We start from the raw sequence: 13,727 nt of genomic DNA, 5'->3' as shown, positions 1-13,727 counted from the left end.
CAGGTGACGAAAAAAAAGTAAACGAAGACGAACGAAAGTTGATTAAACCATTATTTTTAAGGCTTTTGACAGGGTGTGACATGAGGGTCTCCTCAGGAAAATTAAATCATACGGTGACCACTGGTAGAATACTAAACATAATTAAATCCTTCTTAGATAAGAGAAAAATCCAGGTTGTCCTCGACGGTCATACATCTAAACAATATGATATAAATGCGGGAGTGCCTCAGGGGTCTATCCTTGGACCTCTGTTGTTCCTAATATTCATAAATGACCTCCCCGACAAAATTGCCTCTGAGATGGGTATATATGCTGATGACACCACATTCTATAGCAGGCACGACAGGAAAACAAATGAACATATATCTAAAGTAATGGCAGAAACACTAGAGGATGACATCCAATCTGTAGTGGAATGGGGACAAAAATGGATAGTCACGTTCAATGCCGCCAAGACTAAACTCGTTTCCTTCAATAATTACAAGAAACCTTTTCTACCACCAATAGTAATGATTAACGACACTTTATCTGAGAGTACATCTTTCAAACTCCTTGGTCTAACGTTCACAGGAAACATGAGTTGGAACAATTACATTGAAAGCATTGCCAGGGCCGCTGCAAAGAAGGTAGGCTCTCTCTACCGTGCTAGAAAATTACTAACACCTGAAAGTATCCTCTACCTCTATAAGGCCACCATTCGCCCATGTATGAAGTATTGCTGTCATATTTGGGCTGGTGCATCTGCTGCTAGTCTCTCGCTCCTGGACAAAGTTCAAAAGAGAGTCGCTAATTTGATAGGCCCTGAACTGGCATCTAAACTTCAGCCTCTGTCCCATCGACGAAATGTTGCATCCCTCTGCCTGTTCTACAAGTATTTTAATGGAGAATGCTCTGACGAACTGCCAGCACTTGTGTCCCCACGACGTAAACACCCTCGACAAACCCGACAGACAGCTAAATCTCACCCCCACACAGTAGAAATCCCTAGATGTAAAAGATCTTTCTACTCCAGTAATTTCTTCCCCAGAACCGCTAGACTTTGGAATTGGATTCTAGGTCCCTGCTTCCCCAACAGTACTGACGTGCAGAAGTTCAAGTGTAACGTGAACAGACATCCTGTTGCCCAAATCCCCACATCGTACCCCAGTAGATGTTACCCCTGATAGTAGCCCCCTACACCAAAGTGGCAATGTGCCTTGTTTGGGGTGAAAATGTAATAAAAAAAAAAAAAATAAAGTAGTCGCATCTTTCTTTTTTCTTACAATTCACCGAAGTAAGTGGATTTGGTGTTACCATTCCAAATTCTCAAATGAAAAAAAAAATAAACAAATTCAGTAAAATGGAGTTATCTCCCTCAGCACATTGACAAATTCTCAAAAAGCGATCTCACGTGTGCTTCTATGAAGTTTCAAACATAATAAAGAATCAATACTTTAAATAATGAATATAAGTGTTTCGATTTTTTTAAAACAACTTTTTCTAAAAGTACATTTTATGAATGTGAAATATGATGTTAAAGGGAGAGAACTCATTCGAGAAATGATATGAATTACCTCCCCTGTTTAATTCAGTGAATTGACAAGAATCAATTTTTTTTTTTTTTTTTTTTTTTAATTTTCTTCCTTTGAAGATTGTACCTATTTATAATGCCTCCCCACGAGACAGAGACACCAGGGTCGTTTTTTAACGTGGACAAAAGGTACAAAAATAAAAACTTGTCTCAGTCGTGCCTCCACCGAAAGAGAACAAGAAATGGAAGTGCAGCACTAGCAGCAGTCAGCACTCAGTGCTAGCAGGAGCAGAGCAGCTCAGCAGCTCAGCAGCAGAGCAGCAGCACTCAGTCACTACGCTGGGTATGGGGCAGCCAAATCAGCTGCCAACATTGCCCTGCTTTATATTGAAACTAACCGGTGTTTGTTTACATATGTGATCTGTTAAACGAACGCGTTTCAGGTGAAAACATTATAACACATTTACTTTTCATAGCGAAATTTGTAAATATGTAGTTTAGCGGTGTAAATAATTTGACGAATAAAAATTTATAAAAACTATTTATTTTTATATAAAACACATTATTAAGCTCCAAGGCTGAAATAAGACCAGAGAAAAATTTTCAATTTTATTATTTTTTCATCATCTTTATTAGACTAAATGTACGACAATCGAAGCTGCTGTATCGCTTTTAAAATTTAGTCTTTCTAAGGTTTGACAGATCGGCCTTTTTAAGGCTAAATTCGGCCTTTTTTATGCACTTTTGTTACAAAAAATATGGCGGCGAAAAACAGTTCATGAAAAAACGTAAAAAAATGCCAATCTGTCAAACCTTAAAAAGGCCAAATTTTAAAAGTAGGAGTGAACCTAAGTGACCTCAGGCCACATACTACTACCATGAAGAAAAGACATTCTTTAATCCTCTCTTTCTCTAAAAGAACTCAACTAACCAAGATACCCCAAAATCTATTCCCTTTTCTCCTCTGCTGTTGCTGCTCGCACACACACACACACACACACACACACACACACACACACACACACACACACACACACACACACACTCTCCCTCCCTCTCTCTCTCTCTCTCTCTCTCTCTGTTTGACCGATGATTGACCTAAAAAGGATTGGACAGTCAGTCTCCAGGCTTCTACGTTGTCACGCGTGTCCTGCGAAGAGCAGACACAGAATTCTAAAAGTATGTAAAAACTAAGAAACTAAAATATTCCTCTCAAGCTAATATTTGTATCCATTTTGCCAGTTTTAACAACCAATAAACAAATATTACACCATTGTCGTACATTTAGTCTAATAAAAACTGGTGAAAAAATGATCAAAATAAATGTTTTTCGGGTTTTATTTCAGTCTTAGGATGTAATAGTGTGCTTTATATATATATATATATATATATATATATATATATATATATATATATATATATATATATATATATATAAATAGTTTTTATCATTTCTTGTCTGTCAAATAATTTACGCCACTAAACTACACATTTGCCAGTTTTCGACTACGCTGAATAAGAAAATCTCAATTGAATTTTGCAGAGACAAGTAGTTCTCGAGATATAAAGACTTGTATTATGCACTGTAATTAACTGGCTGCCATGTTTGTACGCGTGTGCGGGCGACACTTCCACCTACCGGAAACAAATCCACTTTTTTTTTTTTCACAACCGAGAAATTAGTAATGTGCATATGCAAAATTTAAATGAGAGTTTCTTATTCAGCATAGTCGAATTTTTTACATTATTCCGAAAGCCGTTCTTAACATGGAGAAGTTGTGAGTGATTATTCCGAAAACCACTCTTAACATTTTTTAAAAAAATTGTGTTAGCATTTTTGTTTATCGCACGCATACAAACATGGCCGGCAGTGAATTACACTGATTAATACATGTCTTTATAGCTTGAGAACTACTTATCTCTGCAAAATTTAAACGAGATTTTATTATTCAGCATAGTCGAAAACCTTTAAAAGTTGTCATAAAAAAAATGTGGAAGATGACTGGACCTAATATAAAAAAGAAATACCTTAATTAAACGAACGAACAGAATAAATTGGTAGCCAATTTTTTGTTCCTTTGCTTATTTAAAAATATATAATTGGAAAAAAAATTTAAAACCAATGGCCACTACCAGCGAGAAATCAATGGTAAGCGGCTGTTGCGATGATGCAAATTCATTTGCAAATGCTATCGAAGGAGGTGGAGAGGGCTGGACGTCTGGGGGAGACTTGTTGTCACTCAGCTTCCAGAGAATACCACAGGTTTCCAATCAGATCGCTTGTTGACTTGTGTGAAAGCTCCATGTGAGCCAATATTAATAATAATAATAATAATAATAATAATAATAATAATAATAATAATAATAATAATAATAATTTTTTTTTAAATGTCAATAAATTTAAATATTTGTAAGTGTGTTCAGTTTTTAATGCAACGTTCTAGTAAATCGATCACCCATTTTTTTTTATCCACTCGATGTTTTTAAACCAAATTTCGCGAATTCAGCCCTTTTTAAGCAGTTTTGCCTTTTTCCCTTGAATTTCTTTTCCTTTTCTGATTATTTGATATACATATCTATGATTATGTTCAAGTTTTTTCACCGACATTTACAATTTTTAAATTAACAGGAAAACTTTTGGGCATACGTGTCGTACGTGTGTTCACAGTTCCTAATACAATAAATCGATCCCTCATATTAGAACCACTCGACGAAAAGACGCACACCTCTTTTACATAAAGGATTTTAGGGTTTGTATTACTGCACACAGATTCGAAAAATTTGTCAAAAAACAAATATATAACAAATAAATGTTATCAAAGGCAAGATAAGTTACTTTTCTACCTAATTGGATAATTTTTCAGTGTTTTTATTTAATGTAGCACATTTATTCAGCTGGAAAAACATATAGTGTTTACCGATGTATTGGAAAATTAAAAATGGCGCCCGACTCTATCTTTGACACGGTAAGTTTGGGAAAAACAGTTAAAAATTAAAAATATACAAAATACTGTTAAAAACCCACCGAATATATGTCAGTCTATGTCACGGTAGCATATACTGAGCGAGTTTCTAACCGTATTTTGTCTAGCTTTTTTATTTATAACTCCTTTTCCAAACTTACCGTGTCAAAGAAAGAGTCGGGCGCCATTTTTAATTTTCCAATACATCGATAAACACTGTTTTTCGAGCTGAATAAACGTGTTACATTAAATAAAAACACTAAAAACATATCCAGTTAAGTAGAAAAGTAAATTATCTTGTCTTTGATAAAATTTATTTGTTATATATTTGTTTTTTGACAACTTTTTCGAATCTATGTGTACAGTAATCAAAAAAAGTAAGTTCAAAGTATTTCATTAACTTGTTTGGCACTTCGATGGAGTCGACAGACGAGAGGAAGAACGAAATGAAAACGCCGTCTATAACTGCTGCTGCTATCTCCACATGACGTCACCAGTCGTGCTACCTCTTACTTCTCCTGTCTCTATTTCACTGCAGCTACTGCAGCTACTACTATCTACATAACGTTGCTGCACATTATGATACTTATGATGTTCATCGCATCAGACATATTTGAGATTGATAGGCAGCAATTCTTGCTCGCCATCAACAGGTACTCAAAATACCTGATCATCGGTGAAATGCCAACACCAGTAACCAGCAAAGCAGTAGCAGATAAAATGAAATATACTTCGCATTTTAGTCATTCAAACGAAATCTTAACTGAAAATGATCCTGGACAGTCTTTTTAAAGTTGCATCAATTCCTGAGGCATCAGGCACGTCACAAGCTCACCTAATTACACTGTTGTATATTGGTCGAAATTGGAATAGAGATGATATATTAAAACGTGTCTATTTATAAAGTATTGAGTGCTTGATTATCTTATCAGAGTTAATGTCGTTGTGTGTGTGTTCATCTAGTGGTCTTTCTATTACATGTGTTCATATGCTGTTAAGTGTGAATATGTGTGTGACATGTCATATATTTTCAACACACCTGCCATTTCGTTGGTCCATCTGGAAATTCTCGTCTGAGAGGAAGACTTGATACCTGTTTTTGGGGACGAAGATTTATTTCACTCCAAGACAAGAAATTGGTTCTATAGTTTTTTTTTATTGACCTTCCAGTTTGTTCGCAGAAGAAAGGAAAGTGAATTTGGCCTGTGTTGTTTTTTTCTTCTATGTCTTATTTCTACCACGTCAACGTTCGTTCTCCACCCCCAGCGAAGGGGAGGAGACAACGGCGAAGCTGTCCGCTCTCTTCCAAGTCGAAAGCAAATCTCCCCGATTCAGCTAACCTGATCACATGACTCACACGCAATCAAATCAGCTGATCTTGACTTCCGGTCAACGTGTCTACACTATAATTCACACTCCCCCCTCTCTCTCACTCTCTCTCTCTCTCTCTCTCTCTCTCTCTCTCTCTCTCTCTCTCTCTCTCTCTCTCTAACAACACCAGAAGAAATGACTTCATAGCAAGACATGTGAGATATATTAAATCGACAATAAAAGCTGCAGCAAAAGAGAATTGACACCCAGATTGCTATTAATCAGGGCAACACGAATAGACAGAAAACTACCATCACCAGCTGAAATACTTTATGGGAGACAAACCAATAACTAATTTATCTAGCCGATAAGAACCAGGAAAGGAAGTGTTGTATAATGTTGATACATGTGTATGTGACTGAATTAGTAAAGGGTTAGTGAGAACATTAAGAGAAGAGAGACACACGTGTGAACGTAACAGAAACTTTATTAACACTGAAAAAGAGTAGTAGATTTTGCTACTACAATATACCACGTGATTGTGTGGTGAGAGGTTACAGGCAATGGTGATGGTGAGAGTAATCCCAATCAAGGGGAAATAACTCATATTATTCGATGTATACAACAGGAAGAACATCACATTATAAGAGATAAACAAACATGAAACCCATCATGACTATTATAGCGGAACCAGTAAATTACCACCGTTATTCCCAGACCAGTGTATACTGTACTAAATAAACTCAACAACACATGGCACTCTGGAACTATCATCAAGAATGACGAATGGCCTAGAAGCTACAAGTCAGAGTCGTCAAATGGAACTAGACTCTGTCGCAACCACACCCATATCCACGCTATAACAATCCCAATCACAAAAAGAGTTCGCTTTGATATCTCTGAACATTACATTATACAAGACACAAAAAGTCAAATGAGAAGTTAATGTTTAGAGTTGAGTTAATGCTTTTCGGGCACTCCCTAATAAATAAATATTTCAACACAAGCTACTGAATAAGCGAACAAACGACATCGTAAAATTTGTAAGGAAAAGGTTTATTGAAGCAAGGACATGATGCCATTTAGATGTAGCTAGGATAGAACTCGTCTGCCTTAGCCCGGTAGTTAATCCCAAGTGGGAATTGTAAACACCGGTGTAGGCAGAGAGAGAGAGAGAGAGAGAGAGAGAGAGAGAGAGAGAGAGAGAGAGAGAGAGAGAGAGAGAGAGAGAGAGAGAGAGAGAGAAACAGGTCCGCTCTCTTTGACGTCTCGCTGGAAAAAGGTAGAGATTTTCTCGTCCGGGACGGAAGCAGTTATAGTTCCTTAAGGGGGTAAGGAAGATCCATGCGCTATGCCTCTGATTGGTCAGTATGTGCCATATTGCACAGTCAGGGAAGGCACTGCCGCACAAGAAAAGAGTTCTATTTGTTTCTGCTACAGATGTTTGAGATGAAATCACCGAACCCAACATCATGTTGGAAATATTCTTAACAAAACCTTTTACTGCAATTTGCATAAGTGACTGCAGTTAAATGGGCTGGTAAACAGCAGATTAAATAAACAAATAATTGAATAAATACAATAAACAAAAGTTCAGCTAGAATTCGTCACTGTCAACTTTCTCTCAACTTCCAGCACGCGTTTTGTGCACCACCTCTGCCAACAGGCATTTTATTAAAAAACTGACTCCATTCCATTTGCATATGTGTGAAGTGGACGATGAGATCTCATGTGATTCTACGAGACTACACCTTATAAATCCATGGCTGCCATCTTTAATCTCTCTCTCTCTCTCTCTCTCTCTCTCTGATCCCATCTGAAGGTAAGTCGTATAACCACATAATGCAGAAACACGTGGGCACTTTCATCTTTGCTTATTACATACAGTGACTTTACGCAAATTACCCACTATTACTGAAGGAGAGGCTATATATAAACACACACACACAAAAAAAAAAACACTTTCGACGAGAAGAGTTAAAAAAAAAAAAGAATTTACTGAAAGGAATGAAAACACTATATATATATATATATATATATATATATATATATATATATATATATATATATATATATATATATATATATTCTACAGAAGCTTTGATTTAAAAAAAATCTAAAATAAAATAAAGAATGCAGTTTTAATTCCCGGATAAAAGAAACTAAATTCAACCTATCGAAGAATTAGCAGCTACATAATCCGACTTCTAAAAAGTTTTCTAATTAGAAAAGAGAGTCAATTGTATAAGCATGATAAAAGAGAGCACTTCTTCTCACCTCTGCTACCTAATTTTCTACAACAATAAAGAACATTCTCCAGAACAACCGTTTTGGAAACTATCAAACTGACATAAATATTACTCTTTATGTATTCATGATTATAATTGTGAATAGAATTTGATTTTGAATGCAATAAGTTGTTGGATTTTTAATTGCTTTCGTCCAAAAAACGGAAGGTTGTTCTGCTATAAAGTTGTTCTTTTCTATAAAATACAAAAGTCAAAATATTTCTAACATTCAAAAGAGGCATGCACAAAAGTCATTTTACAGCAAAAAATTTGAAACAAAACAAACAACAAAAATGGCATAATTTGGTTTGAACTACTAAACAGCGAGAAACGAGCCCCTTACCTTTAAAAAATAAAGTTCAAAAATCCAATAATGGATTTTTCGATAAAATTAAAAAAAGGAAAACAAGGAAAAAACACTGCAAATCAATTCTATCCCCTTTTCCCAATTCCAAGCAATTTGACACCAGACCTTTGCCTCCTAAACAACAACATGACTGGAAAAAAGCAAAAAAGCAAAAAAAAAAAAAAAAAAAAAAGAAAAAAAAAAGAGCCCTGCAGATTGTCTTAGAATCGAACTGATTGTTTCCCCCTAAAGGATTTACCCTGCTGAAATAGAAAAACAAATTCGTTTTTATTTGCTAAATCTAAACTGTCAACTTAATATTTGATATTGTTGTTAAAGGTTCAAAATAGCTAAGTCTAGATCATCCTATAACCTTGAATAGACAACTTTTAAAATTAAAAACTCTTATCAATCTCTCCCAAGCAGAACCAACTCAAGCAGAATATAAAGAGATTTTGATATGTTGGATAGATTTTTTTTTTTTAGTTCTTCGTGAAACTCTTTTGACTACAGAAAACTTTCGAGAATATAACCTGCCTTTTATGCTGACGACACTACCATCTATTGCAGTGCTTTAAAGGCTGTAAATGAACAAATTCTTTCAGATTCTCTCTCCTCTGATCTTCAACACGTGGTGCAATAGGTAAAGAGGTGGCTGGTTAATTTTAATGCACCTAACATCAAGCTTCTATCTTTACATTATCAATGCTTCGATCCCCATCTGGCATCAATTGAAATGAATGGCTCTCGTCTTGGGGAGGATCCATGTTCTGACAAGCTTCTGGGTCTGAACTTTACTCCTAATCTGAAATGAAACACGTACATCAAATCTGTTGCCAATGTTGCTGGAAAAAATGGTGGAATTATTCTACCGCTCCAGTAGATATCTCACTGCCGATGCATTTCTTTAACTCTATAAGAGCCAAATAGGCTCAAGAATGTAGTACTGTTGCCATATCTGGACAGGCTGGTGCTATCAGATTAGGCCGTCTGAAGATATTGGTTTACTGAAGCGAAATGCACCTAAAATTGATGCTTTTTGTTTTTCTACTTCCTTTGTCAAAACTTAATTATGTTCTGTAAAACCAAAAACAAAAACCCACCTTTTGCTTCTTCCCACTTCTTTCTCTTTCTATCTCCCCCACTTCCTGACTAGTTTTCTAACTTAAAATGTACTAAACATTAATACTGTAACCCTTTTATCTCTCCCATTGCAAAACTCATTCGTGTTCTGCAGGGCAGGGAACAAAAACGATAAAATCCACTATAAAACAACGAAACTAAACACTACAAACCAGTGATTGAAGATACAAAGAGGCTGAAGAATAAAAACCTTCTACAAAATAACTAGATGCAACATGAATACTACAGGGTGACCCCCCCCCCAAAAAAAAACCCAGAGGGCATTCAATTGTTTTTCTGAACATTTTACAGTCAACGGAGAAAAAAAGGCCAAAGATGCTAGTGTTTTGATGTGATGTTTTGAATATAATAAACTAGTTATGACCAAAGTTTCATTTCATTCGGACAAGACACTAAGAAACAAGGCCTAATTAGAGTTGGGTCCGTTTTTTTTTGGGGGGGGGGTCACTCTGTATTTTCAAAATAACAAAATTCAGTATTAAATAACCCAAAAAGGGTTGATATTCCGTAAAACGACCAAACCAAACTCTACAAATAAATATTTAAAGATATAAAGAACTTGAAGCATAAAAAACTATTTCCAAAATAACTGGATTCAGCAGTAAGTAACCTGAAAATATGATATGCTATAAGCTTATCCTAATTTGACAGAGTTCAAAATAGACTTTGTAGCCTAGTGGTGGATGATCTTTTTTCTTCCCTGCGACCTCTTTCCCACAGAAAAGACGTTGTGAGTCTGTCTCTGCGTTATCATTATTTTCATGTCTGAGCTCCAATCTACGGTCCCCCCTCGCCAAATTTTCACGAAAAACACTCATCTAGTTGAAACCACTATCAATAATTTCCCCCACTCTTTATCTGTGCCTAAACCTGAACGTGGGTTCCATGAACAGAGACTGAACATCACCAACATGACCTCCCCTATCAAAATTTCCCTATTCTTTATCTGTGCCTAAACCTGAACGTGGATTCCATGAACAAAGACTGTATGCACGTGGAACTTTCTTCCGTTTGCCTGCTTTCCAACTACAATATGGTCGTCTTCAAGTTTAATGTAAACAAGTTCTTGATGAACCGTTCCCTTAAGTAATCCAATTTACCAAATTTACACAACTAACGATTACTACGATATTGCCCCATTGACTACTGTACACTCATTAACCCTTATCCTCGAGTGGCCTCCAGGCCTTAATAAGTAGTGACTCCCTTGTAAAAAAAGGATTTGCAAAATTCTAGTATCAGCAGAAGCTTGCCCACACAGATACAATCCACTAGCAACTTCCAGTTAATAATAACTATATGGCAAGTTATCTGCTTTAGTTAGTTGCATAATTCTTATAAAACCGCAATCACTAGACAAATATGGTAAAATAATGCCAAAAATGGAGTGGTTTTATTAGCCATAAAAAAACCCTGAATCACACTCAATAGTTATCACGAAGTATAGACAAAGAAAATATATAGAAATCAGTTAGTTACAGCTTTTCAGAAAGTTTTATAAAAATCCAAGGTATCAATTTTTTTAATAAGCACGAAAGTGTCAATTTTAGCCATTTTAATGCGAAAGCCACCCCTAGAGGGGCAACTGGAATTTTCTCGGAAAATTTCGTCTGTTAATTTTTTACTCTTATCATGTTTAATGTTTGTATAAAATTTCCAAAAAAATTCAAGACGTAGTTAATGAGAAACGTATGGACAGGCGAACGAATGAACAGACAAGGGTGAATTTACAGGTCCACCCTCTTTTTGTCAAAGACAAAATATGAATCTTTATTCTAAAATATTTTCAGCATCATATTTTATTTTTAATAATCTATTGTCAAAGTGTTCTATCGTTATCATTCATGAAAGTAAAAAGGCGTACATCCCAATAATTTAGGGTAAAGATTAAATTTTGTAGGTGCTACAAGTCACTGTATTTTGTGAACATAAACAACTTATATCTATAATCGACTTTGTTAAAAAATAAGAAATTTTACTATACAGGGAGGAATGATAAAATAGTCGCCTTAGAAAAGATGACACAATTCCATTTCCGTTTAATGAAAACCTTTTTTTCATTTTTTTTGTTGCACACCATCTACTAGTTGGCCAGTTGTGTACAAATCCCTAGAGCGATAAAAGCCTTTTATTCTATCTGAAAGTGACACAATGTTCAACAAACAAGGTTGGAGATGCACCACTGTACAACTCATGCTCTCTACTGACCCAAGTTATGACAACAGAGTCATTGCCAGCATCTTCAAAATGCAAATCCGGACTGCTCAAATCTTGAGGGCACAGTTCAACGAAGTTTCCGGTCACAGTTATGGTCTTTACTGTGGTTTCAAGCTACATCACATCTTCGAAGTTGTCTTCAAAGTCAACTTGCAAAGTGTATCTGGATGTGCTGAAGCATGAAGTGATTCTCTGGTGGTCATATGTCAAGAACATCACCAACATGACCTCCCATAACGTTAAAGCCAGCCTGATCACCCCATCCACCAAATATTCACTGATCTCCTACCAGCACTTGTGGAAAAGGCATGCTTCCAGTTCCAAACCCATATCAAGGTGGTTATTGAGGTTAAAGACGGCTACATTGAATAGATGTCAGTTCTACCACATAATCAAGTTACCTGGATTTATTTTTTCAATAAAAATTTTAAAATAAATCAATAGTGTTGCTTTATTTAAGGCGACAATTTTATCGTTCCACCCTGTATAAATAAAAACAACTTTTATTTATTTATTTTTTTTTTTTCAAAGTATTAATGCATACAATTTTCAATTAAAAACCTCGATGGACTAAGTGAAGTAAAAATGATGGAGAACAGATGAGGTTTATTCAATTTGATCTTCGTTCATGATCACTAACCAGAGTAAAGCGAAAGATACAAACTGATAATAACTGTTTAATAATATTTTGTCAGTTCATCTAAAAATCCTTGGTTTCACACATTGCATGCTTCCAAAGTACCAAATACTAATATCAATAATATGCAAATTATTTTCCCGCCAATTTCCTTATTTGCGTGATTGAATGTGTGTTTTATAACAATCTACTTTTACTCAAATATTATCTGTTTCGTTATGATAAATGGAAAAATTAGGCAAAAACTTCATATATTAAGTAACCAACAAGACAGGATGAAAAATGTCCTTTTGTTTTCGGCATCGATAAATTTATTTCGATTAATAAAATACTAAATGTCATAATTAAGTTTATGTTACTGTGACAGTTTGCATTTTATTTTAATGTTATTTATCTTTGTTGGCCAGAATAACTGATGCGTTAAATGTGCAGTCGATTCTGACTGGCCACATGTTGTATTGTATATTGATTTGTATGGATTTGCTAACTTTTTTACTATGAATTCAAATGATAGTAATAATCTTTTGCATTTTTTAACATTAACACGTAGTGTAATGTTATGACCCTTTAGGCTGTGATCATAGCGTAGTATCTGTTAACTGTGGCAAGCGGGAGCAATGGTCAAAACATTATTATTATTGTTATTATATTCTTATTAATTGATTTGAGCGACGGATGCTAGCTGGATCAGTTATTATGATTAGAAGAATAAACAATTAAATTGAGGAAGAAATGATTGACGTGTAAATCGCAAATGGAATGCGAAAATAGAAAATAGATGTAAACATTCTTTTGGATTTGGATAAACAAATAACTAGATGGAAACATTAGGTTGGTCTGAGACATGTAATTAGGTGACGTGGGAGAACACGTGATGTAATTAGTTTTGGAGAGATTCAGAGAGTTGAGGATTGACCACCAGAGCAGACAGACGTCTAGACAATGGTGGACAGACAGCTAGGAGCGGGCTGTAAGAATAGAAAATGTAGATTAACTGCAGATCCTGTGAAAACCATTTGAGACAACTGTAATAAATTTATATTATAAAAATATAAAGAGTTGTTTTAATGGTTTCACAAATAAGAACAGTTGTCTCAATTATATGGTGCTGATCGCTTCATGGTTCGTCACGGAGTAGCAGGAAGTTAAAAGAACTCTTCAAGAAAAAGGTATAAAGCATATATTATTCTTCTTACATATGAACTGTAAAAATATCTCATGTGATGTCTCATACATGATTCAAGTTACACGTCAATATCATGTCCTCCTAGCTAAACAACATACATACGATTTATACGTTTATTATCTGTCT

The sequence above is a fragment of the Euprymna scolopes genome, chromosome 23 (assembly GCF_053919585.1).
Source record: "Euprymna scolopes isolate OS-2025 chromosome 23, ASM5391958v1, whole genome shotgun sequence".
In the NCBI taxonomy this organism is placed as follows: domain Eukaryota; kingdom Metazoa; phylum Mollusca; class Cephalopoda; order Sepiida; family Sepiolidae; genus Euprymna; species Euprymna scolopes.
Note: the sequence above shows the minus strand (reverse complement) of the source record.